General features: G+C 46.6%; 1 protein-coding gene across 5 annotated transcripts in view; it reads right to left on the reverse strand.

The window, feature by feature from the left end:
- Positions 1 to 6883, reverse strand: part of Znf217 (zinc finger protein 217) — a 57983-nt gene extending 51100 nt beyond the window's left edge. For 2 of the 5 annotated variants that reach the window (XM_074074998.1, XM_020164185.2), the window contains exon 1: positions 3395 to 3587. The gene's annotated coding sequence lies outside the window, so the exon portion shown is untranslated. Of the gene's footprint in view, positions 1 to 3064; positions 3316 to 3394; positions 3589 to 6807 lie in introns of those variants that run through there. The other 3 variants (XM_074074997.1, XM_020164186.2, XM_074074996.1) reach the window with 3 other exon arrangements.
- Positions 6884 to 12446: the final 5563 nt, after the last annotated feature.

Genomic DNA, 12446 nt, shown 5'->3' on the forward strand with positions numbered 1-12446 from the left:
CATTAAAACTACTCCAAAGTTCTTTATCAACCAAAATCATGTTTGTGACAACTGTGTGAAAAGAATGTAATTTGATGAAGTGGGAAACAGCACATCTTTTGGGACCCCTGAGGCTCTAATCAAGCATCTCAGAATTAAGAGTGCTCCAAGGCTAGGGAGGGCAGCCCTGCAGCGGCAAAAACAAACCATTTCATGACAAATGATATTAAAATGGAGAAATAGGTGATTAGCACTTATCTGTGGCCAAAGATAGAGCCTTCGTCATGGTCAGGCCATTGTATGCCTCAATTATTTCATCAGTTTTTAAGTGACTTAGTGATTAGGTCTTATTTTCAGATTTCCTCTAAAACAAGTACCCTGGAAGAGGATTAGAGGCTCCAATTTCTCCCTCAAGTTTCACTGCCAAAAAATGGAGGATTACAAAGAGAATGCAAATCTTCCCCCACTTTAAAGAAAGGCCGCCAGAGTCAAAACTTTCACTCCCCCCACTTTGCCTCCCCAACCACCTGGGGGAAAAAAATGGAGATATTATTAAAATAGATTCTTCAGAGTAAAGGGGGAAAATTTTTTTCTATAAAGTTTTTCTAAGTGGTATCTTAGTTCCTTTTTTTTTTTTTAAAGTAATAAGTGAGAGGGAATGAGCCCAAGAAAATTGCAAAACTTCAATCTCACAATTTATTAAAAAACTATAACGTTCAAACTGCAAGGGTGGAAGGAAGGAGTTGTGAGGAAGGATTAAAACAAGCTGGACACTAAGAGAAGAATGTGTCCTTTTACCAGTAAGTCAAACCTTGTCTTCTACTTCCTCCTCCTGTATGCAAATAAATGTACAATTCTAAAGGGAAGAGCCTTCCTCTTCACAAAAAAGTAAAAGATTCCAAACGACCGGATTACCAGCCCTATTCCAACAATTCAAATAAATCATAAACCCATCTTGTAACTATTGACAGTAGATTTTTAAAGGTCACTTAAATTTAAGACTTATATAATTGAATAAAACTGGCAATTTGGGGTGTGGGGGGGTGACTTCTATTAAAACATCAGCACTTAAAACAAAAACAAAGCCCAAAATGGACTACAGTCTCCAGAACTCTGAACCAAACAGTATCTAAAATAAACATGACTTCTCAGAAGGAAAAAGTCATCCACCATTAAGGACACACCTTGAAAGTTCTTAGCACACATTAACTAAGCAAGCACAAACTAGTGGTTTGACTGTTATTTTTTAGACAAAAAACAATTAGGTTATTTCTCTGCACTTGTCACTGCAGACACATCCGAGCTTTTTTAGAAACGCTAGACTATTACTCATCCTCCAAGTTTTATAAACCAGTATGGAGTCTGATCTGATAGCCATCAAGGCACCCCATCCACTTCAGAGAAGGACAGTGAACAAGACCGGGCTAGACGTGCGTCTTACACATGCACAGGCAAGGTGACTGGCCCCCTGAGACCCCTACCTAGTTGCCAGGCCTGGACGGCAGCTGTTGTTACCCGGCCTCTTCTTTTGTTGGGCTTAATCTCATGTCAAGTCATTCAACCAACTCAAAAGCGATGAAGACATAATTGAATCAACCTGAACTAAATCAGACCTAGGCGTCTTAAAACATACAGCTTAATGGTTTCAAACCATCCACCAACCAGGAAACCGGCTATGGCTACGCGGTAGTACACATGGTAGCCAACAATACGCGAACCCAAACTGGCCCAGGGACCACTGCAGCCATCACTTTTTCAACACATGTTTAGGAATGCCTAAGCCTTCAAAGCCCTATAGGCTGATTCAGAAAGATAAATCCGGGCTCAAAGAATTTCAAAGTGGTACAACACTTAAAACCTTAGGCCTGAAAACGACCACCCTTTTCTTGGGCGGTGGGAGGAAAAGTTTCGCTGCCTGGGTGTGGGCAGGCCCCTCGGGTCCTGGAAGGGGCCTTTGGTGGCTTTTGCTCGCTCCAGGAACCAAACCTTTCGGCAAAACTCCCCGCCTGTTCTCCCCACCCCCACCCTCCCAAGAATGCGCTGCTTCCCGTCCTCAGTGGCCCTGCCCCAATCCTAAAAAAGAGTGGGTCCCCGGAACCCAGGCACCCCCTCGATAAAACTGCTCAGGCGTTCCCAAACCCAGCTCCGGCCGCCAGCAGCACCCCCCCCATCCCGTGCGCTCGCATTTGGGGGTAAATCAAGGGCCAACAGAGATCTGCCTCGGAAACGGAGCGGTTTCACCACTCGGCGCCTCCCGGCACAAACTTCCCTTTAAAACGAAGAAAGAAAGCAGCACTTTGGGGCCAGCACTGCCACCCTGCCGTTTATAGATTACCCAGTTCTGCTGCTCCCCGGCCCTGGGTCCCCCACTAGAACCCAGAGTTATAGAGACATTCTTTTAAGAGTTTATGGGACATTACAAGTTCTTTTAAAGTAAAAAAAAAAAAAAAAATCTTTAAAACACGAAAAAAGAAAAAAAACCACCACCTTATCACATCCAGAAAACACAGCTCTGGGCGCCGCGGGTCAGGGGTGGGAAGACGACCCGGGAGCGGGATTCAGGCGCCGGGGGGACACCGGGGGCGCGGGTTGGGTGGGCGGCGAGGCCCGGCCGCCCCTCCACACCCCTCGTGGACGCGACCCCCGCCCGGCCCGAGTGGCGGCGGGCCATTGTCTGCGGGGACGCCTGCGAGGACGCATTGTTTTGGCTTTTCTAACTTCGCGTCCCCCCCCAATACACACACCAAGGGTCCCTGCGCCCGCCCCCGCACGGCCCCCGCGGCCAGCACGGCCAGGCGGGGGGACCTGCCAGCGGGTCACCAACTTTTCCAAGGAGCCACCTCCGCCCGCCCAGCCCCGCCGGCCCCGCTCCCGAGCGAGAAGGCGGGGACCCCCGCCCCGGCCCTTCTGGACACCCCGAGTGTGAGTGTGGTGGGAAACACGGTGCACACGCCGCCCGCCCGCACCTCTTCGGTGGGGAGGGGGCGCCCTGGAGCGGAAGCGGCGCGAAACGGGGCGCGGGCCCCGCGGGCGGGACGCACGGCGGGGCCGGGGACCCGGCGCGGCGAGGACGGCGCCCCTTTACCTGCGGCCGGCTCCGCGGCCATCCCTCCGCGGCGGCGGCCGGGCTGCACTGACACCGCGGGCCGCCGGGTTTGAATGAGGAGCGGCGCGGAGGGGGCGGGGAGCGGGAGGAGGGAGGCGACGCGAGTTTCGTCGGCCTTTTGTGCGGACACCTCCCGGAGCCCGCGCCCGCACCCGGCCCCCCAAAAGAGACGGGGGGCCTGGGCTGAGGGGCGAAAGCCATCCCCCCAGACGCCACGGGGCCTGGCGCCGGGAAGACCCTCCCCCGAAAAGGAGCGCTCCCCACCCCCACCGCCCCCGCCCCGCCGGAGGATTGGGGGGCCGGGCTCACCTCGGGCGCGGGGCTAAGGTGAGCGGGGCGGGGTGCGCACGGGGCAAAGGCGCGGGCGCCCCCTACTCGTCCGCGCGGGGACAGTGCAGGCGCGGGGGTCCCTAGAGCCGCCCGGCGCGGCGCGTCCGACGCAGGGGGACTGTTGGGTCAGAAAGTGCTCCGAGCAGCTGTTGCGCCCTCCCCCGGCCCCGCCGCTCAGACGCCCCGCCTCCTGCCCCCACCGGCCGCGCGGCCCCGCCCCAGTCCCGCCCCCGACGCCCACGTGGTCTGCGCAGGCGCGCCCCTGCCCCGCCCAGCACCCCGGACTCCGCCCCCAGAACGCGAACGCGCAGAGCGGCGCGCGCTCGCCCTGCTCTCGCCCCGCGACTCCCGTGCGCGCGCGCGCGCGCGCGCCTTACCGCCGCCCCTCCCGCCCCCTCCTCCCGCCATCAGGCTTAACGTGGCCGGCTAGAGTACGGGCGGTTCCAGTGACAGGTAGCGGGGAGGGGGCCGCGGGGGCGGTGCGCATGCGCAGACCCAGCCGGTTCCTTCGCCACTTCCCACCCCCTCCCCCGCCCCCCGCAAGGTGCGCCCGGGAAGAGGAGGGGAGGGGAGGGGCGGGGCGGGGCGGGTAGCCCAACTCCGGGGTCACCGAGAATCACCCACAAAAAAACCTTCACCCTGACTTTGGGTATTTTAAGAGAAATTGGGGCTCAAAAACATAAAACACTTCTTCAGATTTTCTTCAAGTATGGGGAAGGTCGGTGAGATGAGATAATTAAATTTTATTTCTCTAAATTACTGTATTTATAAAGCTAATTGTGATTTTTTTCTGAAGGTGCTGGGCCTGCGTTTCTATTATAACTCCATATTTCTAAATTTTGCCTAGGGTCCAAGAATCTTAGTTTTAATAGAAATTAATTTGGATGAATTAAAGTGGGAACAAAAAAATACAAAAAACCACCCCAGCCTTCCCCTCCCTTTCTACGCCCAACTTGAAGGTTTCCCAACGTTTTACTTCTGACTCACAGAAAGGATGAAAGAAGAAAAGGCAGGAAAAGTTATGACTCCAAAATGATAGACACCCCCTATTTTAGGAAAGCCCCAAGCAGGAGCTATGGCCGAATCAATCCACTAATTTTTCTGCTCTAAAATGCAAAAGAAATTCAAATACGAAGTGGGTCTCCACAAAAAGCCACAAACAAAACTGCCCAGTTTTGGTTTTTTAAGCTGGCCTTCAGTATATCCAAAATGGCAAAAACTTAGCATACATCAAGGAAAGCTTTTAAAATACACTTTTTTCTAAATCGAAAAGGAAGGAGGGAGGAGCACTACAAAAAGGACCCGGAACTGGCGAGCAACTGCAATCCTTCATGAGTAGGAAAAGGAATTTGAGAAGACAGCCAAGCAAAGGGGAAAAAATTGTCTAGTGTAATGTTTTACTGTCGTTTTCCATATAACTACTGGCCTCACACATGGTCTGGTTAGTCTTTTTTAAAACGGAAGTGAATCAATTACTCACAATTAATTAGCAATGCCAGAAGTAGATCCTTAGGCCAGCACCCATTTTTGTCACTCAAATACATAGATATTGGTCATTTTGGTACTAGGGTTCCTTTACTCAAAGATTAATACTTTTCTTTAAAATACTTATCAAAGCCTTATAATTATGCACAGTCTGAAACACAGTTCAAAACCACACTCTTCATAAGCAAGAAACTTCATTTAACTTTATCAAAACAAATGACGGCGAGCCTGGCTACAAAACAAAGAAAGTACAAACAAGTCGAAGCAGGTTGTGCCCAAATGTAAAGAGGCTTCCCTCTTCATGTTAATGGATAACCTTTGAACTCGGAAACCTGAATGCTGTAAACACAATAGCACCGAGACTTAAAAATCCTAGTGTCTTAAAAATCCTAGTGTCAAAATGGAGTAAAAAGAAAGTCCAAACTTTTCAGGAGGAATAGGGAGACAAATATTTTGACAAATAATCATTTTACTAAGAACAGTGAGACTCTTGGCTCTCAGACCTTGTTGCTACTGAGTTATTTTCAGAGCAAAAAAACGGTTGTATTTTTCTCTGTGCCCTCACAAAGCCTCCACTTTGGTAAGCACGGTGGAATCATATGGTCTGTTACAGTTTCTCCACTCCCCCTCCCCCCCAAAAAAAACTTACTCTGTTGTAGCTTTTAAAAGTGAAAGAACTGTGTTAACTGATCTGCTAAGAGTTGTATGTGATCCTGATGTTAAAGCAAAGAATTACAAAGAACCTTAACTCTTGGAAATGTGCCAACAAAACTGGGAAATCATTGCAAAATTCTGCCAGTGACTGACTGCTGGGCTGCAAACACTGTTTTCGAAAGGATGTGGGGTGTGGGGGAGGATCTGAATTCACAGAGGGCTTCTTGCAGTCCCCTTCTCCCTTTGGAAGGTGGAGGCCATATTTGGAAAGCAGTTAAGACAATTAAAAAATGGAAATCCTTGAAGTAGCAGGAGAACACTAGGAACCCTGGCTTTCGTAGTAAGAGCTAAGAACTCCCATTATTGTACAAGTGAAAACTGAAAATGGAACATTGGTCTTTCTGGCCCGTGGCCCCGCCCTGTGTAATTATCCAGTGCAGCACTATCTCTAAGGCAATCAGGTGCTACAGTAAGCCAGCCACAAAAGCAAGGAGTGGACCCCTCGGAGTTGCCCCTTCCAAAAATAAATAAGTCCCACTTCTACCTCTTTCTAATTCGACAGGCATCAGCTACATCTCATTTTTCACAATGACCCCAAAAGGCACCCCCTGTAAGACACACTTCCCCATGTGCGCCTATAAAATCACACCATTATCTCTGATTTCATCTTAGCACTATCAGGCCTCTTCCTGTCACTAACATCTGATTTTCTAAGATCCTGCCTGTCCCAGCATTCTGGGATCTAACGACAACAACAAAAAAAAAACCCTCCTGATTTTACTTAATAGTTCTTGGACTCATCCTTTGAGGCTTCGCCTTCATTACAAGAACAGAATGTAGTACGAGCTTCTTTAGCAAGTATGGACTTCACTCTAGAACTATTAACAGAAAAACAATTTGGAGAAAGTAAATCCCAGGACCTGAGAGAGAGCCAACATAGATACTTGAGGTAAAAGAATTCAGTGTTCAGAGCAGGAAAACCTGAAAAACTGCAACGAGTAGTTCGCGGGAACAGAAAATGAGAAAGTTAGGCAAACTTGCCAGCATTTGCAAACTACAAAGGACATTTGAGAAGGAAGCAGGGAGGGAGGGACAGCCCTTTCTTTTACCAAGACTAAATGCCTCTAAATTAAGTAGGAATAGCAAACAACCCGAGGGAACACCACACGTTTTCCTTTCTCCATCTCGCACAGTTTTAACACTCCTATAAAATATCATGATAATATATGATAACAGTACCTAGCAGAAGTTACCTTGCAGAAGAGTGGGCAGGGTCTGAACCTGTAAACTACAGGAGCTTGCCAGTCCGCAGGCTAGGAACGACACTGGAGATGTGATTGCTGGTCTTTACAAGCAGACCAAAAAGGGAGGGGCCAAGCAAGGATAAAGCCCAATTTAAATAAAAGGTTTAGCTATAATCCTGACATGATTCAATCAAGCTCGCTCCACGAGGGTGAGAGCACTACCGGACTTGAACTCCCCCTCTGCAAGCAATTCTGCCTCCTCTAATACACTGGATAGTTTTCCCAGGTTGACTTCACTCAAGATGTTCATGAAAACTTGCTCAAAGATTACATTTGTAATCTTCCACGCTAGTGGAAGCACCTCTCTCAAGCTTCCTCCTCTGCTCAGGTATAGCCAATGGGGAGCTTTGGAGTGAGGGACGGCAAGGGGAAGAGGGAGAAGACTAACATGAATTGAAATCCAGTTAAACCATCATCATCCCAACAAAGGAGCCATTTTCCATTTCTTACTGAAACCAAAATCTTGAAGTCAGTTTATGGTATTTCAACACACACACACACACACACACACACACACACACACACACACAGAGGCAACCCCTATTACCTCTCCTTCATACATCTCAATCCTGTTCACTTATCTGTGTCTCTAACCCAAGGCTGACCCTAGGCCCATGACCACACTTTCCTGCGCACTTAGGTTTCTTTCTTTCTGGGTTGTACCTTGATGTTTTCACCACAGGTAACACAAGACATCTTGCATGGTAGATGTCAGATCATGTCACCACCCTGCTTAATGGCTTCCTCTTGCCTTAGGGGAAAAGAACCAGCCCTGGGGAGCTGGCCGGGGCCTCAAAGCAGGCTCAAATCATGGCAGGCCCCTCTCTAAAGGTCCTACACAGCCAGTGGCCTTCTCAGATTGGGGCCTTCAATCCTGTCCTTCCAATGCCACCACCCCTTCTTCGTCTCTCCAGGACTTTCCCCTTCCATTCTCAGAGTTCTGACATCTCTCCAATCACTGGGGCTCAAATCCTCAGCTTCTACTACTTCCTGGCAAGAAGATAATGCCACCGTTAAGAGTCCCTAAATAAACAGGAACTATCCTTATTTCTACAGGACTCTGGAGACCTCTGTGCAAAGCTTGCAAGTCCAGGGGTTCTTGGGGCCTGCCACTGATGGAAGCATGAGAGGTGCAGCAGTAAGCCATCCCTTTGGGGGCATGTCTGCTAGGGGGAGATACACACTTATGTTTGCAGCCCAAAGGGACAGGGTGATTAGAGATGACTCCTCTTTTAGAATAGGGATCCCCAAAGAGCTAACACCTCCTAAAAATTAGGCAGCAAATGACATTTTCCTGCCTCTGTGCCCAGGGTATGGTCATAGAATCAGAATTGCTACTGACTGGACATGCCCAGCCTGGACCATCTACCTTCTCTGCTTTAGTTATTATGGACTTCCCATTAAAAGTGGAAACTGAGGCTCAGGATGGTTAAGTAACCTAACTGAGGTCACACAGCTCACTGACAACTACACTAAAGCACCACTTAAACTCCAGGTCAAACCCCAACTCTATAACCAACCTAAATTTCCCCAGTTCTAAAAATCTACACGGAAGCATATTTCTTGACATCCTATTTCCTGGATATCACCAGCCTGCCTCAAGTGGCTCTAGGCCACCTCCCTCCCCTCCCCCACTCTGTACCAGCAATATCACACTTAGTTGCCTTAGGGCTAGCCTCCTCCCACCTCAGCCATGACCTTGAGTTTCTGTGTACCTGTCCCATCCCTCATCCCCAACAGACTAAATCTCTGAGAGTAGTAAGAAAGGTCATGGAAATGTGTGTCCCAATAGCAATTAGCAAGTAGACACTTAACTAACAGATGGAAGGCCATCCAAGTATTTGTAAAATTAAAATACCTCCCGACTAAACGTACACCTTCCTCCTTCCCATGCTTCTCCATATTGCCCCTCCAAGCTAACAGTAAATTTTACAGATCCTCATGTGCCCTTCCTTTTCTCTTCCCATCATCCTCCATTCCTTCTGCCCCGAGTAACAAGCTCATGCCTTCCTCTCCTCTACCTCTCTTCTTTCTAGTCCAGAATACTTTTTCCCAAGCCAGACACTAGTGGCTCATGTCTGTAATCCCAGTTACTCATGGTTCCTTATCTGGAAAAAAAGGGCTGGTGGAGTGGCTCAAGTGGTAGAGCATCTGCCTAACAAGTGTGAGGCTGTGAGTTCAAACCCCAGTACCAGGAAAAACAAAATACAATACTTTTCCCATCCTCCCAATAACCACCCTGCTAATGCTCTCCATGAAAACCAAAACAAGTCACAGGTCACTCTCAGGACATAAAGACTCAAAACCACACTCCAGCCTCAGCCAACCTTTCAGCCTGATTCATTCAGGAAACACTGCCCACTCCTTTAGCTGCTCGGGAGTAATTACAGAGGGAGGCACAAAACAAATTGGATTCCTACCCTCCTGGAGCTTCTGTTTTAACAGGATAAATAGACATTAACCCAATTAAAAGCCAAATAAATAGATTAGGATATTACAATATCTACCCTAAAGAGATCATCACACCCGTGCACAAAGAAGCACACATAAGGATGTTCACTGCAGCACTACTTATCATAGTGAAAAATCAGAAACCACCTCCATCCCAAGGAAAGTAGCCACAATAACTCTGGCTCATTCAAATTTTAGAATATAGACAGGCAGTGGAAAGCAACACAGAAGCATTAGATGTTCGCACATGGATAGATCACCAAGACCAGAGCTTAAAAATAGTCAATCTGCAAAAAGCATGCCATTTTTGTTTACAAACCCACGCACAGTATTTCCTACAGGAAGCATGTGTAGCATGCATATGTATGCATACACACGCAGAGACAAGAAGGAGGGAGGGAGAGAGGGAGGGAAGGAGGAGGGAGGAAGGAAGGAAAGAAACTGGGTGCCAGTGGCTCATGCCTGTAATGCTAGCTTCTGCTCTGGAAGCAGAGATCAGGAGGATGGAGGTTCAAAGTCAGCCAGACAAATAGTTAGACCCTATCTTGAAAATACACAACTCGAGAAAAAGCTGGCTCAAGTGGTAGAGAGCCTGCCTAGCAAGCTCGAGGCCCTGAGTTCAAACCCTAGTACTGCCAAAAAAAAAAAAAAAAACCAGAGAGAGAAAGAAAACCAGAGATCATAAGAAATATGAAATATCAATGCAAATACATAAATAACAATTGGGAAGTCTCCCACCAAAAAGTTGCTTCTTTTTTTTTTTTTTTTTTTGGTGGCAGGGCTGTCTGCACACTAGGCAAGCACTCCTCCACTGAACTGAGCGACATTTCCCAAAGTCTCTCTTTTTTTTCTTCTTTCTCCTTTTATTTTATCATTTTTACATTAATTTACATGTAGTCTCTAACTCCTGAATGTGCCAAGGGCTTTTTGGTGTAGAAAAGTGTTTTGATAATTTTATGTATAAAACATATTTACATCTTTACCTACATAATAAAAAATTTCTTGCCTATAAACATATCATTACATGAAATAAGCCAGATACAAAAAGGAAAATACTTCAGGATCTTACACCCATTAAGGAATCTAAAAATGTACCCAGAATGGTAGTGACCAGAGGGGTGGGGGACCACTGGGGGAGGTGTTGTTCAGCTCAGCAAAAGAAAAAAATTCTGCAGACCTATTGTACAGCAAGACTAGATTAACAGAGATTGTAAGCGTTCTCAATACAAAAAAAAAAACTATCTGAGCTGATGATATGTTAATTCACTTGATTTAATCAATCTACAATGCATACCTATAACACCACCCCATAATCCCCATTACTTATCAATTAAAACTTAATAAATAATTGTTTTTAAACATATAATTAAAAACTGTGTTAAGTACTCTGAGGGGAAAATTAAAAATAAACACTGGGGGCTGGAGGTACACAGGCTTATCGCAGCCTTCTGAAGATTCGCTAGAATTACACAGCAATAAAAGTGTCTCTGTGGGACCGTGGACTCTTCTGACTGCGAGCTGCTTTTGGTAAAATACGTGTTAATTTCTTTGATTTCAAAGGTGGCCTAAGCATATTATGGAAAATGCTTAGTGAAAAATAGTAAGTACAGAAAAAAGATCATGCATATCCCATTATTGAAAACAACCATTTAAAAATGTTCATGAAAGTTCTGAGATGAATACCAAAATAGAGAGAATAGTAAAAGTAGGAAAATTAGCCCAACACCCAGTTCTATAATTTCAATGTTAACCACATTTGCTTCAATTCTGTTTTTTTCCTTTGCTAAAGTATTACGTTTTATATATTCTTCTATGTATATGCCTCTAAAATACATAGACAACTCTAATTATATAGCATTACAGCTAATGAAATTAACAATGTTTATTGGTGTCACATAGTATTCAGCCTATATTAAAATTTCCCTGATAAAAGATGATTTTAATTTTTTTTTTGAGAGAGGGTCTCACTATGTAGCCTAGGCTGACCTTGAACTCTCCATCCTCCTGCTTCAGCCTCCCTGAGTGCTGGGATTATAGGCAGGTACCATCACACCAGGCTGATTTTTATATATATTTATATTTATTTATTTTTCAGAACTGGGGCTTGAACTCAGGGCCTACACCTTGAGCCACTCCACCAGCTCTATTTTTTTTAAAGGGTTTTTTTTGAGATAGGGTCTTGAGAACTATTTGCCTGGGCTGGCTTCCAACCTCAATCCTCCTGATCTCTGCCTCCTCAGTCTCTAGAATTACAGGCCTGAGCCACCAGCCACCCGCACCCCGCCCTTGATTTTAATATTTTTATATGTGCCTGTATCCTACCTTTTTGTTTTGTAATAAAACATATTTACAGTTTATTAAAAGTACAACTTTACAAGCTGGTGCCAGGCTACCCCAGGCAAACAGACCCCAAGACTCCATCTCCAAATAACCAAGAGCAAAATGGACTGGGGGTATGTCGTGGGGCACCTGATTTGCAAGTGCTGAGCCTAAGTTCAGTATCACAAAAAAAGAAAAAGAAGAGCCAGGGTGTCACTCAGTGGTAGAGTGCTTGCCTAGGGTGGGAGAGACCCTGGGTTCCATTCCCGGTGCCACAAAAAACTATAGCTATTCCCCCTCCCAAAGTCCTCTCCAAATGCCACCTCCTTCAGACCCTCTCTCCTTTACCTTTAGCTCTGTGTCACTTGTTTCACCCCCTGAATGGATGGCAAATCCCTGGAGGGAAGGCCTGTTTCCTCCATGTGTGGCAGCCAACACACAGGAAGGAAGTGCCCACGAGTCAACTGTCCTGCGTAATCACAGAAATGTGCTCCCTGGATTTTTCATTCACTCATTCATGTAGTTCCCATTCGAATCTATACATATAGAGAGAGAGAAAGAGAGAGAGAGGGGAGAAAGAGAGAGAGAGACGGAGAGAGAGAGAGAGAGAGAGATGTAAAGTTTTTTGCATTGCTGGGGCTTGAACCCGGGACTTCCCATTTGATGCTAGGCAGGTGCTTTATCACTGAAGTACTAAGCATCTACTATGTGTCAGACACTGTTCCAGGTGCTGGGGAGACAGACAGAAACCGAGCAGATCAAAATGCTCATCCTCAGTTACATGTAATAATATGAAAGTGTTCTGTGACATACATATT

This window comes from Castor canadensis, chromosome 5 (assembly GCF_047511655.1).
Source record: "Castor canadensis chromosome 5, mCasCan1.hap1v2, whole genome shotgun sequence".
NCBI lineage: Eukaryota > Metazoa > Chordata > Mammalia > Rodentia > Castoridae > Castor > Castor canadensis.